Source organism: Scyliorhinus torazame, chromosome 20 (assembly GCF_047496885.1).
Source record: "Scyliorhinus torazame isolate Kashiwa2021f chromosome 20, sScyTor2.1, whole genome shotgun sequence".
Classification (NCBI taxonomy): domain Eukaryota; kingdom Metazoa; phylum Chordata; class Chondrichthyes; order Carcharhiniformes; family Scyliorhinidae; genus Scyliorhinus; species Scyliorhinus torazame.
In genome coordinates, this window is record NC_092726.1 from 100,745,514 (window position 1) to 100,766,120 (window position 20,607).

A 20,607-nucleotide genomic window follows, 5' to 3' on the forward strand; every position below is an offset into this window, starting at 1 on the left:
ACTTTCTCCTCCACCTTAACGCTCTTGTTTTGGAATGTTCCTACTTTTTTGTCGAATGCAATGAGTCCGAATCTGGAGAGAGTCTATTCCGGCCAAGTGAACCCTGGGGAATGTCCAATGACGGAGCGGGAATATTCCTGAGAAAAGCTTGGCAGGGATTGTTTTCAAACAGGGAGAGGATGGATTCGTGGGAACAATGATGTTGGGATGTTCGAGACATGGCAATGGGGGATTCCTGGGAGCGGGTGCTTGACGAATCACTAAACCTTGGAGGGGTGATCCCTCGGGATGTTCTGGAGACTGGACAGACTCTATTCTGGACAAGCTGGGCTGCACGGTAGCACAGTGGGAGGCACAGTTGATTCACAGCTCCAGGGTCCCAGTTTCGATTCCCGGCTTGGGTCACTGTCTGTGCGGAATCTGGACTTTCTCCCCCGTGTCTGCGTGGGTTACCTCAGGGTGCTCCGGTTTCCAAAGATGTGCAGGTTATGTGGATTCGCCAAGATAAATTTTGTTTAGTTTCCAAACAATTTAGATAGGGTCACTGGGTTATGGGGATGGGGTGGGCTGAACTGGTTTTCTCTTTCCAAGGGCCGGTGCAGACTTGATTGGCCGAATGGCCCCCTTTTGCACTGTACATTCTATATTTCTATTCCTCCCATGGTTATGAAGTGGGAAGGTCCTGCATTTGTTTTATTGTTTCCATTGATCGTGGAGTATTCAAATAAACCAGGAATGGGGGCCAAGCCCATCAGAAATCTAGTCCAGGGAACGGTCCAATCCGGGGAGTGGTCCAATAATTGAGTTGGGATGACAATCTCTGGTATGTTTGTATCCGGTTTGGGAAACCTGGCCGGCCTGAGTGAATCCTGTAAATCAGACTAAATGAGATTTGTAACCTCTCGCAAACGTCTCTGAATTATAAACATTTTCCTACCACTGCCATCAAACTGACAGGGCTGCAATTCACACTCCCCCGCCCCCGCCCCCGCGCCATTCCCCATCTTTAACACTGGAGTTACATTTCCTACTTCCCTCTCTGCAATGTTTATCTCTGTGCCCATTCCTCTCCCAACAACCCCACCCGCCCACTGTCCATTATATTGATGCTGAAATTATGTCCTGGTTCAGACAGGGAGATTCATTACCCAGTAATTTCCCGCGTCTCTCCTTTCTCTCTCTGACAGTTAATTTACTGGGAATTGTGATTCTGTGTCGGGGGAAGTGTGGCCTCTGTACCTGCACCACTCGCTACCTGGTGGCCATGGCAACGGCGGATCTGCTGTTTATTATCACTCGTATCATACTGAGCAAGATCAGTTATTATTATTTCCCCGTGAGTTTCCTGTCCCTCACCCCTGTGTGTAGTGTTAACGGTGTCCTGCAGGCTGCAGCCACTGACTGTTCGGTCTGGTTCACCCTCACTTTCTCCTTTGATCGATTTGTGGCCATTCGCTGCCAGAAACTGAAAACTAAATATTGCACCGGGAAAACTGCGGCTGTGGTTCTGTCCACAAGCGGCCTCCTGCTCTGTGTAAAAAACATCCCCTGGTACTTTACATTGGAACCTTGGGAGATAATCGACAATGTCCAGTCGGGATGTCGGACAAAGAGCAGCGCTTTCACTGACCCGGGATGGGTTGGATATAACTGGTTTTCTCGGGTTTTAACCCCATTGATGCCTTTCTTCTCAATCCTGTTGATCAACGCTCTGACAGTCAGACACATTTTACTCACCAGTCGGGTCCGGAAGGCACTGAGGACTCAGATTCAGGGAGACACTCGCACAGATCCAGAGATGGAGAGCAGAAGGAAGTCAATGATTTTACTCTTCAGCATCTCCGGAGCTTTCATCCTCCTCTGGACCGTGTCTGTTTTAAAATTTTTCTATATGGATGTGAGAGGATTAGTTTACCTCACCCTTCCTCAATATAATTTACAACAAGTCGGATTTATGCTGCGGGATTTAAATTGCTGCACAAACACATTTATTTATGTGGTTACTCAGTCCAGGTTCAGGGAGCAGATCAAGATCGCGGTGAAATATCTGGTTAAACCAATTATTAAATTAATGAGAAAATAAAACTGACTGACAGCATCTCAGCCAATCAGGAATTCCACTCGCTGACTGACAGCCTCTCAGCCAATCAGGAGTTCCAGCCACTGATTGACAGCCGTTCAGCCAACCAGGAGCTCCAGCCGCTGACTCACAACCTCTCAGCCAATCATGAACTCCAACGCCCGACTGACAGCATCTCAGCCAATCAGGATCTCCAGTCGCTGACTCACAGCCTCTCAGCCAATCAGGAGGTGCAGCGCCAGACTGACAGCGTCTCAGCCAATCAAAAGCTCCAGCCGTCGACTCACAGCCTCACAGCAAATCAGCAGCTCCAGCCACAGACTGACAGCATCTCAGCCAATCAGCAGCTCTAGCGCCTGACTGACAACCTTTGAGTTAATCAGCAGCTCCAGTGGTTGACTGACAGCCTCTCAGCCAATCAGCAGCCCCAGCCGCTGTGACAGCCCCTCAGTCAATCAGCTGCTCCAGCCGCTGTGACAGCCCCTCAGCCACTCAGCATCTCCAAACGCTGCTGACAATTGTGTGGGGAGCACTGGCAGTGCTTGCTTTGGGGAGCACTGGCAGTGCTGGCTGTGGGGGGGGGGCACTGGCAGTGCTGGATGTAGGGAGCACTGGCAGTGCTGGCTGTGGGGAGCACTCGTCCTGCTGGCTGTGGGGGGGGTGGTGGCACTGCCAGTGCTGGCTGTGGGTGGAGGGCACTGGCAGTGCTGGCTGGTGGGCACTGCCAGTGCTGGCTGTGGGTGGAGGGCACTGGCAGTGCTGGCTGGGGGGCACTGCCAGTGCTGGATGTGTGGGAGCACTGGCAGTGCTGGCTGTGTGTGGGGGGGAGGGCACTGGCAGTGCTGGCTGTGGTGGGGAGCACTGGCATTGCAAGCTGTGGGGGGTGGCACTGGCAGTGCTGGCTGCGGGGGGGGGGTGGCACCGGCAGTGCTGGATGTGTGGGGAGCACTGGCAGTGGTGCTGGCTGTAGGGGGATCAGCACTGGCAGTGCTTGTTGTGGGGTGTTCGGGAGTACTGGCAGTGCTGGATGCGGGGGGGGGGGGTGGCACCGGCAGTGCTGAATGTGTGGGGAGCACTGGCAGTGCTGGCTGTAGGGGGATCAGCACTGGCAGTGCTGGATGTGGGAGTACAGGAGCACTGGCAGTGCTGGCTGTGGGGGAGGGTGCGAAGGCTGTGGGGAGCACTGACAGAGCTGGCTGTGGGGGATCACTGCCAGTGCTGGCCTTGTGGGGGAGCACTGCCAGTGCTGGACTTGTGGGGGAGCACAGGCATTGCTGTCTGTGTGTGGGAGCACTGGCAGTGTAAGATGTGTGTGGGGAGCACTGGCAGTACTGGGTGTGGAGAGGCACTCGAAGTGCTGGCTGTGGGGGTGGGTACTGGCAGTGCTGGCTGTGGGGGGTGAATCACTGTCACTGCTGGTCGTTTGCAGCAATGGCACTGCTGGTTGTGGGGGAGCACTGGCAGTGCTGGCTGCGTGGGGGAGGGAGCGGTGGCTGTGTGGGGTCTGCTGGCAGTGCTGGCTGTGTTGGGGTAGCACTGGCTGCTGGATAAGTGGCGGAGTACTGGCAGTGCTGGCTGTGGGAACACTGGCAGTGCTAGCTGTGGAGCTGAGCACTGCAAGTGCTAGCATTTGGTGGGAGCATTGGCAGTGCTGGCAATGGGTGCAGCACTGGAAGTGCTGGCTGTGGGGAGAACCAAGAGTGCTGGGTGTGGGAGCACTGGCAGGGCTGGCTGTGAGGCGGAGAACTAGCAGTGCTGGCTGTGGGGGGCAGTGGCAATGCTTGCTGTGGGGAGCACTAGATGTGATGGCAGTGAGGGGGAGCACTGGAAGTGTTGGCTTGGGGGGAGCACTGCAAGTGCTGGCTGTGAGGGGAGCACTGACAGTGCTGGTTGTGGGGAGGATCTCTGGCAGTGCTGGTTATTGGGAGTAGTGGCAGTGCTTGCTGTAGGGGAGAACTGGCAATGATGGCTGTGTGGGGTGTGCACAGGCAGTGCTGGCTGTGGGGGAGCACTGGCAATGTTGGCTTTGTGTGGGAGCATTGGCAGTGCTGGTTATGGGGTGCGCACTGGCATTGCTGGCTGTGGGGAGCACTGGCAGTGCTGGCTGTGTGGGGGGTGCACAGGAAATACTGGCTGTCGGGGAGCACTGGCAATGCTGGCTTTGTGTGGGAGCATTGGCAGTGCTGGTTATGGGGGTGCGCACTGGCATTGCTGGCTGTGGGGAGCACTGGCAGTGCTGGCTGCGTGGGGGGTGCACAGGAAATACTGGCTGTCGGGGAGCACTGGCAATGCTGGCTTTGTGTGCGACCAATGGCAGTAATGGCTGTGGGCGAGGGAGCGCTGGCTATGTGGGGAGCAGTGGCAGTGCTGGATTTGTGTTGAGGGAGCGCTGGATGTGGTGAGCGCTGGCTGTGGGATCACTGGCGGTGCAGGCTGTGGGGGAGCACAGGCAGTACTAGCTGTGGGGAGCACTGGCAGTGCTGGCAGTTGGGTAGCACTAGCAGTGCTGGCTGCGTTGGGAGTAGCACTCGGTTCTGGATACGTGTGGGGCTGCACAGGCAGTCCTGGCTGTGCGGGGCGGGAGCACTGACAGTGCTATCTGTGGGGATAGCGCAGGCAGTGCTGGCTGTGGGGGAGCACTGGAAGTGCTGCCTGTGGGGGGGAGCACTGACAGTGCTGGCTGTGTGGGGGAGCACTGACAGTGCTGGCTGTGTTGGGGAGCACTGACAGTGCTGGCTGTGTGGTGGGAGCACTGACAGTGCTGGCTGTGTGGTGGGAGCACTGACAGTGCTGGCTGTGTGGAGGGAGCACTGACAGTGCTGGCTGTGTGGAGGGAGCACTGACAGTGCTGGCTGTGTGGCGGATTCAGAGGAAGTTGTAATGTGAAAGATTGCAAGGACTTAGAGATGGAAAACCGAAGGAAATCCATTGTTTCACTGTTCAGTCTATCCAGCAGTTTTCTTCTGCTATGGGTGACTCAAGTGATATTCTACACCTATCAGAGAATTGCTAATGTGCATTCTTATTCTACCACTGACAGACTTAACATTGTGGAGGTTGTCGCCAGCATGCTTCAGGTTTTCAGTTCTTGTACTAACATGGGTAGCTATGTCCTGACACAGAGGAAGTTCCGAGAGGAGTTGAAGACGATGCTGAAATACCCACTAAAACTAATTGTTAATTTATTAGCATCACATCACAGTAAGGATCGTTTCTTGCAATGAAGCAACAGAATACAATCGGCATCCACTGCGCACCTTTATTTAAGGACATTATTAGTCCTCAAAAAACATTGAAATGTGCTTGTTACATATCACAAGGAAAGGAAGAGATGGAGAGGAAGGGTATGTGTGGGAGAGAGGGTGTGGGAGATTGAGTGAGGGGGTGGGGAAGAGAAAGCGAGATTAGTAACTAAATGGTTGGTGACTGATATCGATGAGGATAAGGTAATATGAACTCGAAGGAACGATAAGCAGAGAGAAATACAGTAACCAAATGGCGAAGTGACGGTAATGTAGATAGTAGGCGTACAGAATGATAGATCAAAATGATAACTGACTAATAGATACTAAATTAGAACGAGAAATAGAACATGAAGATAATAAGTAGATATCAGTAGAAGAAGACCCGTAAGGGAAGGGCTTTGTAACATAATACGCTGTAAAGGAAATACATGTGGAAAGAGAAAACAGATCTTACAATATCCGAAATTAAGTTTTGAAAAATGTGATAGGAAACACGGAGGATAACAAATTACATATTTCTGCAGGTATTTTAAACAGAAACAATCGCATCCTCAATGCCAGCAAAACTAAAGAGCTGGTCATTGACTTCAGGAAGCAAAGTACTGTACACACCCCTGTCAGCATCAATGGGGCCGAGGTGGAGATGATTAGCAGTTTCTAATTCCTCGGGGTGCTCATCTCCAAAAATCTGTCCTTGTCCACCCACGTCAACGCTACCACCAAGAAAGCACAACAGCGCCTATACTTCCTGAGGAAACTAAGGAAATTCGGCATGTCCACATGAACCCTTACCAACTTTTACAGATGCACCATAGAAAGCATCCTATCTGGCTGCATCACAGCCTGCTATGGCAACTGCTCGGCCCAGGACCGAAACTGCAGAGAGTCGTGGACACCACCCAGTCCATCACACGAACCATCCTCCCATCCATTGAGTCTATCTACACCTCCCGCTGCCTGGGGAAAGTGGGCAGCATACTCAAAGACCACTCCCACCCGGCTTACTCACTCTTCCAACTTCTTCCATCGGGCAGGAGATACAGAAGTCTGAGAACACGCACGAACAGACTCAAAAACAGCTTCTTCCCCGCTGTTACCAGATTCTTAAACGACCCTCTTATGGACTGACCTCATTAACACTGACAGATGCCAGTCTGCTCAGGGAACCATCCAACGTCCTCCACGGTCTCCTTTTCCCTGAGGGCCTCGAGGACATTACGTGCTGACCACTGCTTCATTGCCTTGTGGTCAAAGGTGTTTTTCTTCAAAAACTTTTCCACGAAGGACAGGTGGTACGGTACGGTCCAATTACTTGGAGCGTTCCGCGGCAATGAGGCCAGGCCCATCCTTCGTAACACCGGGGACAGGTAGAACCTCAGTATGTAGTGACACTTGGTGTTTGCATACTGGGGGTCCACGCACAGCTTTATGCAGCTGGACACAAAGGTGGCCAACAGGATGAGGGAGGCGTTGGGTACGTTCCGCCCTCCCTTCTCCAGAGGTTTGTACATGGTGTCCCTTCGGACACGGTCCATCTTGGATCGCCAGATAAATTTGAAGATGGCCCGGGTGACTGCTGTGGCGTAGGGTCGGGTTATGGGCCAGACCTGCGCCACGTACAGTAGCACCGAGACTACCTCACACCTGATGACCAGGGTTTTGCCCGCAATGGAGAGGGAGCGTTGCTCCCACCAGCTCAGTTTCTGCCTTGCCTTTGCTAAGCGCTCCTCGCAGGTTTTTGTGCACGCCCCAGCAGCTCCGAACCATATCCCCAGCACCTTCAGGTAATCTGACCTGACAGTGAAGGGGAAAAAGGACCGGTCGACCCAGTCCCCAAAGAACATGGCCTCGCTCTTGCCACGGTTTTCCTTGGCTCCCGAGGCCAGTTCAAACTGGTCGCAGGTGGTCAAGAGCCTGCGCACAGACGCACGATCCGAGCAGAAGACGGCAACGTCGTCCATGTACAGGGAGGCCTTGACTTGCATGCCTCCACTGCCTGGGATCGTCACTCCTCTTATACCCGGATCCTTCCTGATGGACTCGGCAAAAGGTTCTATGCAGCACACAAAAAGGGCAGAGGAGAGGGGGCAGCCCTGCCTGGCTCCGGATTTGATCTGGAACTTTTCTGATTCCCACCAATTGATTGAGACTGCGCTATAGATGTTTGTGTAGAGCAGTTTGATCCAATTGCGAATTCCCTCCCCAAGCCCCATTTTGGAGAGCACATCCATCACGTAGGTGTGCGATATTCTGTCAAAAGTCTTCTCCTGGTCAAGGCTGATGAGGAAAGTGCCCACCCTCCTGTGGTAGTAGGTATTGGGGGTCATGTGGGACTGGAAGCCCTAATGTCATTGGCTGACAGATCCCGGGTCCTGGTTGGCCGTTGACCTCATGCTCCTCCCTGAATGCGAAGTATAAGAAGCCGGTGCCTTCCCCCGCATGCCAGTTTACTATCGGGCTGCTGGGGAACAGACACGCTTAATAAAGCGTCATCGACTTCACTCTATTTGTCTCACGGAGTCTTTGTGCGCTACAATTTATTAAGCGTGCCTAAAAAGGACTATGGAGCTCAGGATCATTCCAGAATGCCTGAGGATCAGCCCCCACACAGTGAATGCGGCAGCAGCCTTCAAACACTGGCAGACTTGCTTCGAGGCCTACATCAGATCGACCACAGGCCGAGTCTCAGACAAACAAAAACTGCAGGTCCTGCACTCGAGGGTGAGCACGGAGATTTTCACCCTCATTGAAGACACCGACGATTTCCAGACGGCGTTCACAGCACTGAGAAGTCTCTACGTTCGCCCAGTTAACCAAATCTACGCTCGCTACCAGCTCGCGACAAGACGGCAAGCTCCCGGAGAATCGATGGACGAGTTCTACGCCGCGCTGCTGATTTTTGGACGAGCCTGCAGCTGCCCGTCGGTGAATGCAAACGAACATACGGACATGTTAATGCGCGACGCTTTTGTGGCAGGTATGCAATCCTCCCAAATCCGCCAAAGACTCCTAGAAAAAGAGTCGCTAGGACTCTCAGAGGCACGGGCCCTGGCAGCCTCCCTGGATGTAGCCGCGCATAATACCCGCGCCTACGGCCCTGACCGCGCGGCAGGCCATTGGGCCCCGTACGTACCCGTCGCGGCAAACACCCTTCCCTCCCCCCACCCCCCCGGACACCCCACAGGCTTGCGCAGTCCAAACGCCGAGTCGCACCGGGGGCGCCCACTGTTATTTCTGCGGCCAGGCGAAGCACCCCCGACAGCGCTGTCCGGCCCGCGCAGCCATCTGCAAAAGCTGCGGGAAAAAGGGCCACTATGCGGTGGTGTGCCGATCCCGCGAGGTCGCCGCCGTCCCGGGGCCACAGGGAGCCCTACAGGCAGTCTATGCCTCCCAACCGCCCCCCCCCCAGCACGCCATGTGCGACCCGCAGACGCCGCCATTTTGGGTCCCGCCAACGCGGTCCCGGGAGAACTGGGAGCCCTGCACGCCGCCTACGTTGCCCAACCCCCCTCCCCGCAGCCCATGTACGAACCGGCTCCGGCGCTCCCGATTTGGGTATGGCCAACACTCTCCACGGAGAGGAAGGGGTTTTTCGCGTCCCGAACGCCACCCTCACCCCCGTCCCGCGCCCCACGCCTGACCGCCGGCGCAACCTACCTGGACCCCGACCACCACTGTCCCTGGCAAGGGAGCTCCGCACGGTCCCAGCGCTCGCGGCCCCACGACTGACCCGCCAGCGCCGCCGGCCTGGGCCCCGACCACCGCTGTCCCCGGCGAGGGCGCTCCGCGCGGTCCCAGCGCTCGCGGCCCTGGCGCTCGCAATGAAGGAACTCCGCGCAGTCCTAGCGCCCGCGGCCCTGGCGCTCGCAGTGCAGGAACTCCGCGCGGTCCTAGCGCTCCCCAGACCCCCCAGCACACCATGTGCGACCCGCAGACGCCGCCATTTTGGGTCCCGACCACCACGAGGGGAGGAGGGGCGCCGCCATCTTGGACCGCCCCCGACCTGTACGACGCATGGGGACGGCCATTTTGTCCACCCCCGACGCCATCTTGTGACCCCCTCAGCCACGTGCGATGTATGGGGGCTGCCATTTTGTCCATCCCCGACGCCATCTTGGACGGCAACAATGGACCCCACCCCACTACTACAACCACGGCTCGCTTCGGTTACGCTCGATCAGGCTCGGCCCCGGACTCTCCAGACGACGACGACAACGGTCCTAATTAATGGCCACGAGACGCCATGCCTAGTCGACTCCGGGAGCACGGAAAGTTTTATACATCCCGACACGGTAAGACACTGTTCCTTAACTACCTACCCCAGCGCAAAAAAGATTTGCCTAGCTGCAGGATCCCACTCCGTACAGATCCAGGGATTCTGCATAGTTACCCTAACGCTACAGGGGAGGGAATTCAAAAACTACAAACTTAACGTCCTTCCCCAACTCTGTGCCCCCACCTTGCTGGGCTTAGATTTTCAATGTAACCTCCAGAGCCTTACGTTTAAATTCGGCGGCCCCATACCCCCACTCACTATCTGCGGCCTCGCAACCCTCAAGGTGCAACCCCCGTCCTTGTTTGCGAACCTCACCCCGGATTGCAAACCCATCGCCACTAGGAGCAGACGGTACAGCGCCCAGGACCGGACCTTCACTCGCTCCGAAGTCCAGCGGCTACTAAAGGAGGGCATAATCCAGGCCAGCAATAGTCTCTGGAGAGCGCAGGTGGTAGTAGTGAAGACAGGGGAGAAACAAAGGATGGTCATTGACTATAGCCAGACCATTAACAGGTACACACAATTAGATGCGTACCCCCTCCCCCGCATATCCGACATGGTCAATCGGATTGCCCAGTATAAAGCCTTCTCCAACGTGGACCTCAAGTCCGCCTACCGTCAGCTCCCCATCCGCCCAAGTGACCGCAAGTACACAGCCTTCGAGGCAGACGGGCGATTATACCATTTCCTACGGGTCCCTTTTGGCGTCACAAACGGGATCTCGGTCTTCCAACGGGAGATGGACCGAATGGTTGATCAACATGGGTTACGGGCCACGTTCCCGTACCTCGACAATGTAACCATCTGCGGCCACGATCAGCAGGACCACGACCCCAACCTCCAAAAATTCCTCCAGACCGCCAAAGCCTTGAACCTCACGTACAACGAGGGCAAGTGCGTTTTTAGCACCGACCAGCTAGCCATTCTGGGCTACATAGTGCGCAATGGGACAATAGGCCCCGACCCCGAACGTATGCGCGCACTCATGGAATTTCCCCTCCCGCACTGCCCAAAAGCCCTGAAACGCTGCCTGGGGTTCTTTTCATACTACGCCCAGTGGGTCCCCCAGTACGCAGACAAGGCCCGCCCCCTAATACAAACCACGACTTTCCCTCTGTCGTCAGAGGCTTGCCAGGCCTTCAGCCGCATCAAAGCGGACATCGCAAAGGCCACGATGCACGCCATCGACGAGTCCCTCCCCTTCCAGGTCGAGAGCGACGCCTCTGACGTAGCTCTAGCGGCTACCCTTAACCAAGCGGGCAGACCCGTGGCCTTCTTCTCCCGAACCCTCCACGCCTCAGAAATCCGCCACTCCTCAGTGGAAAAGGAAGCCCAAGCCATAGTGGAAGCTATGCGGCATTGGAGGCATTACCTGGCCGGCAGGAGATTCACTCTCCTCACTGACCAACGGTCGGTAGCCTTCATGTTCAATAATGCACAGCGGGGCAAGATTAGAAATGAAAAGATCTTAAGGTGGAAGATCGAGCTCTCCACCTTCAACTACGAGATCTTGTACCGGCCGGAAAGCTGAACGAGCCGTCCGATGCCCTATCCCGTGGCACATGTGCCAATGCACAAATTGACCGCCTCGAAGCCCTCCACGAGGACCTCTGCCACCCGGGGGTCACTCGGTTTTGCCACTTCATCAAGTCCCGCAATCTCCCATACTCTTTAGAGGAGGTCCGTACAGTCACAAGGGACTGCCACATCTGTGCAGAATGCAAACCGCATTTTTTCAGGCCAGATGGAGCGCACCTGATTAAGGCTTCCCGACCCTTTGAACGCCTCAGTCTCGATTTCAAAGGGCCCCGTCCCCTCCACCGACCGCAACGCGTATTTCCTTAATGTAGTGGACGAATACTCCCGCTTCCCTTTTGCCATTCCCTGCTCCGACATGACTGCGGCCACAGTCATTAAAGCCCTGAACAGCATCTTCACGCTGTTCGGTTACCCCGCATACGTCCACAGCGACAGGGGGTCCTCCTTCATGAGTGACGAGTTGCGCCAGTTCCTGCTCAGCAAGGGCATAGCTTCAAGCAGGACGACCAGCTACAATCCCCGGGGGAACGGGCAAGTAGAAAGGGAGAACGGCACGGTCTGGCAGGCCGTCCTACTGGCCCTACGGTCCAGGGATCTCCCAGTTTCACGGTGGCAGGAGGTCCTCCCGGACGCTCTCCATTCCATCCGGTCGTTATTATGTACAAGCACTAATCAAACGCCTCACGAGCGTCTCCTTGACTTCCCTAGGAGGTCCTCCTCTGGAACGTCGCTGCCGACCTGGCTGGCGGCCCCAGGACCCATCCTGCTCCGAAAGCACTTGCGGGCACATAAGGTGGACCCGTTGGTCGAAAGGGTTCACCTCCTCCACGCAAACCCCCAGTACGCCTACGTGGAGTACCCCGACGGCCGACAGGACACGGTCTCCCTGCGGGATCTGGCGCCCGCCGGCACCACGCACCCCCCCCCCCCCCCCGGCACCATCAACCCAACCGCCCCCCCCTTCCAGCCACCGCCGCACCCCGCGACCGCCCCCTTCCCAGCAGGATCAGTCCCCCTCCCCTTTGCACCGATAGCTAAAACCGTGCGGCTCCCGGAGGCGACAACACTGGTACAAGCACCACCACCACCACCGGGGCCGAGGCGATCGACACGGACGACCAGACCGCCCGACCGACTCGTGGCGTCGATGTAAAACAAAGATGGACTGTCCAATGAACATTTTGTTTTTCCTATACCCTCTGTAAAAAGTTGTAACGGGACAATACTGTCCAATACTGTACTACCATGTAACTGTTCTATCCTCCCAGGACCAGCCCTGTAAACCCTTACCACCATATGAAGCATCACCCTGCCGGGTTCATTTTTGACAAGGGGTGAATGTGGTAGTAGGTATTGGGGGTCATGTGGGACTGGAAGCCCTAATGTCATTGGCTGACAGATCCCGGGTCCTGGTTGGCCGTTGACCTCATGCTCCGCCCTGAAGGCGAAGTATAAGAAGCCGGTGTCTTCCCCCGCAGGCCAGTTTACTATCGGGCTGCTGGGGAACAGACACGCTTAATAAAGCCTCATTGACTTCACTCTATTCGTCTCACGGAGTCTTTGTGCGCTACACCTCCTGTCCTGCACGTAGGCGATCGTATCCCTGAGTAGCGCAATGCTATCAGAGATCTTCCTGCCGGATACAGCACAGGTTTGGTCAGGGTGGATCACCGACTCCAGAGCAGACCTGACCCGATTGGCGATGACCTTGGCTAGAATTTTGTAATCCACATTCAACAGTGAAATGGGTCGCCAATTTCGAATTTCTTCCCTTTCCCCCTTCTGCTTGTAGATGAGGGTGACGATGCCTTTCCTCATGGACTCTGACATGCTGCCTTCCAGAAGCATACTCTCGTACACTTCCAGCAGGTCTGGGCCCATCCACTCCCACAGAGCCGAATGCAACTCAACCGGTAAGCCGTCGCTTCCGGAGGTTTTACTCATCTCGAAGGACTTGGCGGCCTTTGTCAACTCATCCAGAGTTAGTGGTTTGTCCAGGTTTTCCAGCTCGCTGTCGCCTATGACCTCCGTGATAGTCGACAGGAAGGTCTGGGCAACAGTGCTATCTGTTGGCTTCAGATCATACAGTCCGGCAGAAAAGGATTGGCTGATCCACAGGATGTCAGACTGCGATGACTTTACAAAGCCATCTTCTCTTCAGGCTGCTGATCACAGAGGTCTCTCTGTGTACCTTTTGGAAGAAGAAGGGTGAGCAATTTTCGTCCTGCTCCGCAGAGCGGACTCTGGAACGGAAGATAACCTTGGAGGCCTCCGAGTTGTAGAGTGAGGCTTGCTGGCTCTTCACCTCTTGGAGATCCTCCTTGACATCCACCCCCATCGACTGCAGCTGGAGCAAATTCTGCATACTTTTCTGGAGACTGGACATGACCCCTCGTCTCTCTCTCACCTTTTGAACACCCTTGAGGATGAAAAACCTCTTGATATTCCCCTTGATTGCTTCCCACCAGAGATGTGGGGCATCAAAGAGGGGTTTTACTGTTCTCCAACCTTTGTAATCCCTCCTGAGTTTCTCGAGTTTCTCAGGGGTCAGCAGTTTTACATTTGGCTTCCATTTTCCCCTGCCTACCCCCTGGTCTTCCTGCAGGTGGCAGTCGGCCAGTAGGAGGCAGTGGTCAGAGAAGAACACCGGCGTTACGTCGATGGAACTGACCGTGGAAGCTCTAGACACAAAAAAGAAGTCTATCCTGGAGCAGACGGACCCGTCTGGCCGTGACCATGTGTATCTACGCTGCGTTCCATCTGCAGGGTTGCTGCAGACGTCGAGCAGCTTGGCGTCTTTTACCGTTTCCATCAGGAGTCTGGACGTAGTGTCTAGTTTGCTGTCGGCTCTGCTGGATCGTCCAGCCGCATCGATGATGCAGTTGAAGTCACCACCCAGAATGACCGGCTTGGAGGTGGCCAACAGAAGTGGGAGTTGCTGAAGGACTGCCAGCCGCTCACTTTTTACGTCCGGGGCGTACACATTAATAAGTCTGAGAAGGAAGTTTTTGTATTTCACATCTGCTACGAGGAGGCGCCCGCCCACCACCTTCTTAACGTCGGAGATGGTGAAGTTGCCTCCCCGCAGCAGAATACCCAGGCCGGAGGAGCGGCAGTCGTTTCCTCCTGACCAGATGGACGGCCCGTGGGACCAGCGCTTGTCGTGGCTGAGGTGCGGAATTCCGCACTCCTGCAGGAACAGTCGGTCGGCTTTCACATTTCCCAAATAGTTGAGGGTGGCTGCACACCGCGAAGTATCTTTGATGCTTCGCACATTTATGGATGCAATTTTTAAACCCATTATAAAAAGGTAGATTTACCAGTCTCAAGAGTCCAGAGCCTGTACTGTTGGCTGTTCCAGCTGTTGGATGTTCCCCAGCATGCCGGTGGTGCTCGCAAACTTTAGCACAGTTGCAGGGCTGAGAAAACTTTTCTGGTCCGCACTGGCCCCGTGATTTTGATGCAGATGCATTGGGGGGGGGGGGTGTAGCCCTGGGGTTCGTCGTGGCAGTCAGTAGGTGTTGGGGATGCAGGCCGGTCTTCACCTGGGTTGTTGCTGCTCGTTACTATCGGGGTTGGTCTGTGACCTTGTTTTCTTCCCGGTCGGTGGTCTGGGGGGGGGTCTGTGCCTCCCCAAGTTGGTGCTTTGCCTCTTTATTTGAGGCCGATTCTTGTCCTGTTTTCCCTCATCGGATGAGGTCTCGGCGCTAAGTGCGCTGGCTGAAAGGTGTCGCTTTTTGCCACTACCCCTCGGGGGGTTCTTCAGTTTGTTTTTTTGTTTCCTCTTTCGTTTGTCCCTGTTCACTGTTTCCCAGGGCTCTTTATTCTTTGTCCCATCCTCTTCCTCTTCCACTGAGTGTTCCTCATCAGATGGGGATAGGGCTGGGTTGTCAGGGCGTGCTGCGGCCTCCTATTTTTGTTGGGGGCCCTTCTGTTGCTTTTCCGCATTCTGTGCCATGGTGTCTTTTTCGGTGAAGGGTGTATGCACCTCCTCTCTGGTCGCCTTTTTAACTCCGCTGCTGATGATTTGAGCATATGTCGCCCCGCGGTTCGGGCAGGCCCTGTAAAGATGGCCGACCTCCCCACACAGGTTGCAGCACTTGTCCTCTTTGCAGTCCTTAGTCATGTATCCCTCCTGCCTGCAATTTTTGCAGAAGGTCACACTGCAGTTTGCGGCAACATGCCCCGTTTTGCCACAGGTGTGGTTACTCGTTGCTGTCCCACGTAGTAGAGGTAGCCACGATTCCCTCCAATGGCGAAACTGGAGGGGGGGTGCAGGATGGTTCCGTTGCCGTCTGTTCTTAGAGTCACCTTGATCTGGTGCTCACTTGTCCAGATGCCGAAGGTGTCTTTCACTTGCACGCTGTCACTTTTCAGCTCAGAATACCTGGCGAGGAAAGTGAGCACATCAGACACGGGGACGTGGGGGTTGTACGTGTGCAGTGTAACAACCCGGTTTTGCTGTGACGGTAGCGTAAACAGAGGCTCCGCAGTCAGGATCGACAGGGGAATCTGGTTACCTTTTTCCTTGATGACGTTCAAGAATTTGATGCACGCTGCGACGCTCTTGAAGGTGACATCAAAATATCCATTGTTGGGGAAGTTTTGCAAGCAGAAGATCTCTGTTGCTTTAAACCCACAACACTAGAGCAGCACCGTCTTCACGAAGTGTTTCCGGTCCAAATGTGACTCTCCTTCCGTTTTCTTCACTGTGACTCGGACAGTGTTTCGCACTCCCCAGTCTGGTGGTCGGGATGCAGCTGCATCCATAGCTCGTACGTTTGGTCTGAAACTGTATCGGCGTTAGGCATGTAGATCCACCAATAGCAGGCACGCTCCAAACGTTTCTTCTTTGACGACTTCAATCCCTCCGAGTTCTCCAATCCACGATCGTCATCGAAATCCTGAGCTTCCCTCGATCAAATGAGACTACACTTGATCTTAGCCAAAAGGCCGAGAAGCGATTGCCAAGTAAACCGATAAGAACAGATTTTTTTTTTTTTTTCAAAAAAATATACTTTATTCATAAAAATTTATCATAAGCATTACAGAAACATTTCAAATTGTCTTGACTGTACATTTCCGGCAGGGTTACATGTTGCCTTGACTTTGTTTCATTCAATTTTGATATTGTCGTACACATATCACTCTTTACATTACAATTCCTTCTTAAATATTTACAGTGGCATGTTTGTTTTTGTACATTGGAATGTTGGTTGCCCAGACCGAGGGGCTTTTCACTGTTACCTGCCCCTCGGTGTACATTTGCTGGAAAGACTTTACACAGTGGTCTTTCCCCATTGCGCCTTGGCGGCAGCTGCCCCAAGCTTGAGTGCGTCCCTCAGCACGTAGTCCTGGACCTTGGAATGTGCCAGTCTGCAACACTCGGTCGAGGACAATTCTTTGCACTGGAAGATCAGCAAGTTTCGGGCAGACCAAAGAGCGTATTTTACCGAGTTGATGACCTTCCAGCAGCAGTTGATATTTGTCTCGGTGTGTGTCCCTGGAAACAGTCCGTTGAGCACAGAGTCCTGTGTCACAGATCTGTTCGGGATAAACCTTGACAAATACCAGTGCATCTCTCTCCAGACCTTCTTTGCAAAGGCACATTCCACAAGGAGGTGTATGGCCGTCTCATTTCCCCCACAGCCACTCCGTGGGCAGCGTGCATTGGCGCACAGCCTTCGGGTGTGCATGAAGAATCTGACAGGGAGGGCCCTTCTCACCACCAGCCAAGCTAGGTCTTGGTGCTTGTTTGAAAGTTCTGGTGATGAGGCGTTCTGCCAGATGACTCTGGCAGTCTGCTCAGGGAACCATCCCACGTCCTCCACGGTCTCCTTTTCCCCGAGGGCCTCGAGGACATTACGTGCTGACCACTGCTTCATTGCCTTGTGGTCAAAGGTGTTTTCCTTCAAAAACTTTTCCACGAAGGACAGGTGGTACGGTACGGTCCAACTACTTGGAGCGTTCCGTGGCAATGAGGCCAGGCCCATCCTTCGCAACACCGGGGACAGGTAGAACCTCAGTATGTAGTGACACTTGGTGTTTGCATACTGGGGGTCCAAACACAGCTTGATGCAGCTGGACACAAAGGTGGCCAACAGGATGAGGGACGCGTTGGGTATGTTCCGCCCTCCCTTCTCCAGAGGTTTGTACATGGTGTCCCTTCGGACACGGTCCATCTTGGATCGCCAGATAAATTTGAAGATGGCCCGGGTGACTGCTGTGGCGTAGGGTCGTGTGATGGGCCAGACCTGCGCCATGTACAGTAGCACCGAGAGTACCTCACACCTGATGACCAGGGTTTTGCCCGCAATGGAGAGGGAGCGTTGCTCCCACCAGCCCAGTTTCTGTCTTACCTTTCCTATGCGCTCCTCCCAGTTTTTGGTGCACGCCCCAGCAGCTCCGAACCATATCCCCAGCACCTTCAGGTAATCTGACCTGACAGTGAAGGGGACAAAGGACCGGTCTGCCCAGTTCCCAAAGAACATGGCCTCGCTCTTGCCCCGGTTTACCTTGGCTCCCTGGGATCGTCACTCCTCTTATACCCGGATCCCTCCTGATGGACTCGGCAAAAGGTTCTATGCTGCACACAAAAAGGGCAGAGGAGAGAGGGCAGCCCTGCCTGGCTCCGGATTTGATCTGGAACTTTTCTGATTCCCACCCATTGATTGAGACGGCGCTGTAGATGTTTGTGTAAAGCAGTTTGATCCAATTGCGAATTCTCTCCCCAAACCCCATTTTGGAGAGCACAGCCATCATGTAGGTGTGCGATATTCTGTCAACAGCCTTCTCCTGGTCAAGGCTGATGAGGCAAGTGTCCACCCCTTTGTCCTGCACATAGACGATTGTATCCCTGAGTAGCGCGAGGCTATCAGAGATCTTCCTGCCGGGTACAGCACAGGTCTGGTCAGGGTGGATCACCGACTCCAGAGCAGACCTGACCCGATTGGCGATGACCTAGGCTAGAATTTTGTAGTCCACATTCAACAGTGAAATGGGTCGCCAATTTCGAATTTCTTCCCTTTCCCCCTTCTGCTTGTAGATGAGGGTGATGATGCCTTTCCTCATGGACTCTGACATGCTGCCTTCCAGAAGCATACTCTCGTACACTTCCAGCAGGTCTGGGCCGATCCAATCCCACAGAGCCGAATACAACTCAACCGGTAAGACGTTGCTTCCGGGAGTTTTACTCGTCTCGAAGGACTTGACGGCCTTTGTCAGCTCGTCCAGAGTTAGTGGTTTGTCCAGGTTTTCCAGCTCACTGTCGCCTATGACCTCCGTGATAGTGAACAGGAAGGTCTGGGAAACAGTGCTATCTGTTGGCTTCAGATCATACAGTCCGGCATAAAAAGGATTGGCTGATCCTCAGGATGTCAGACTGCGATGACTTTTCTGAGCCATCTTCTTCCTTCAGGCTGCTGATCACAGAGGTCTCTCTGAGCACATTTTGGAAAAAGAAGCGTGAGCACTTTTCGTACTGCTCCACGGAGCGGACTCTGGAACGGAAGATAAACTTGGAGGCCTCCGAGGTGTAGAGCGAGGCTTGCTGGCTCTTCACCTCTTGGAGATATTCCAGCACATCGACCCCCATCGACTGCAGCTGGAGCAAATTCTGCATACTTTTCTGGAGCCTGGACATGACCCCTCGTCTCTCTCTCACCTTTTGAACGCCCTTGAGGATGAAAAACCTCTTGATATTCCCCTTGGTTGCTTCCCACCAGAGATGTGGGGCCTCAAAGAGGGGTTTCACGGTTCTCCAACCTTTGTAATCCCTCCTGAGTTCCTCGAGGTTCTCAGGGGTCAGCAGTTTTACATTTAGCTTCCATGTCCCCCTGCCTACCCCCTGGTCTTCCTGCAGGTGGCAGTCGGCCAGTAGGAGCAAGTGGTCAGAGAAGAACACCGGCCTAACGTCGGTGGACCTGACCGTGAAAGCTCGGGACACAAAGAAGAAGTCTATCCTGGAGCGGACGGACCCGTCTGGCCGTGACCATGTGTATCTGCGCTGCGCTCCGTCTGCAGGGTTGCTGCAGACGTCGAGCAGCTTGGCGTCTTTTACCGTTTCCATCAGGAGTCTGGACGTAGCGTCTAGTTTGCTGTCGGCTTTGCTGGATCGTCCAGCCGCATCGATGGTGCAGTTGAAGTCACCACCCAGGATGACCGGCTTGGAGGTGGCCACAGCAGTGGGAGTTGCTGAAGGACTGCCAGACGCTCACTTTTTACGGCCGGGGCGTACACATTGATAAGTCTGAGAGGGGTGTTTTTGTATTTCACGTCTGCTACGAGGAGGTGCCCGCCCACCACCTCCTTAACGTCGGAGATGGTGAAGTTGCCTCCCCGCAGCAGAATACCCAGGCCGGAGGAGCGGCAGTCGTTTCCTCCCGACCCGATGGATGGCCCGTGGGACCACCAGCTCGACCAGCGCCTGTAGTTGCTGAGGTGCGGAATTACGCACTCCTGCAGGAACAGTAGGTCAGCTTTTACATTTGCCAAATAGTTGAGTGTGGCTACACACCGCGAAGTATCTTTGATGCTTCGCACATTTATGGATGCAATTTTTAAACCCATTATAAAATGGTAGATTTACCAGTCTCAAGATTCCAGAGTCTATACAGTTGGCTGTTCCAGCTGTTGAATATTCCCCAGCATGCCGGTGGTGCTCGCGGTATTAATATGGAGCCGTATTAATATGGCTGCATATTAAAATGGAGCAGAATTAATATGCTGGATAGAAATATGGAACAGTTTTAATTTGGCTGGATCCCGTTGAGTTTCTGGAAGGGCATATACTGGCCTCGAGAAAGGTGTTTTTTTAGGTCTCCAAAGCAATTCGCTTTACATAAACATGTTTAATGTTTAAAAACATGATTTATTATGGGGCACATTTTAAGTCCGATCACAGTAGGGCACTTTTAGTTGGTGTGTTACTGTAATGCTCTGTTTAAATAAGGTCTGTTTGACTGTAGGGCACTGTTTAAATACATTTGATTGGCTATAGGGCACTGTTTAAATGCATTTGGTTTACTGGAGGGCACTGTTTAAAAGCACTTAATTTCCTGTAGAGCACTGTTTAAATGCATCTGATTTGCTGTAGGACACTGTATAAATGCATTTGATTTCCTGTAGGGCACTGTTTAAATGCATTTGATTTACTATAGGGCACTATTTAAATGCATTTGATTTCCTGTAGGGCACAGTTTAAATGCATTTTATTTACTTCACCGCACTATTTAAACACATTTGGTTTACTACAGGGCACTGTTTAAATTCATTTAATTTACTGTAGGGCACTACTTATATGCATTGGAGTGTTGGGCACTCTTTAAATGCATTTAGTTTACTGTCGGAAACTGTTTAAAAGCATTTAGTATACTGTAGGGCACTGTTTGAATGCATTTGATTTACTGGAGGGCACTTTTTAAATGAATTTAGTTCACTGTAGGATACTGTTTAAATGCATTTGATTC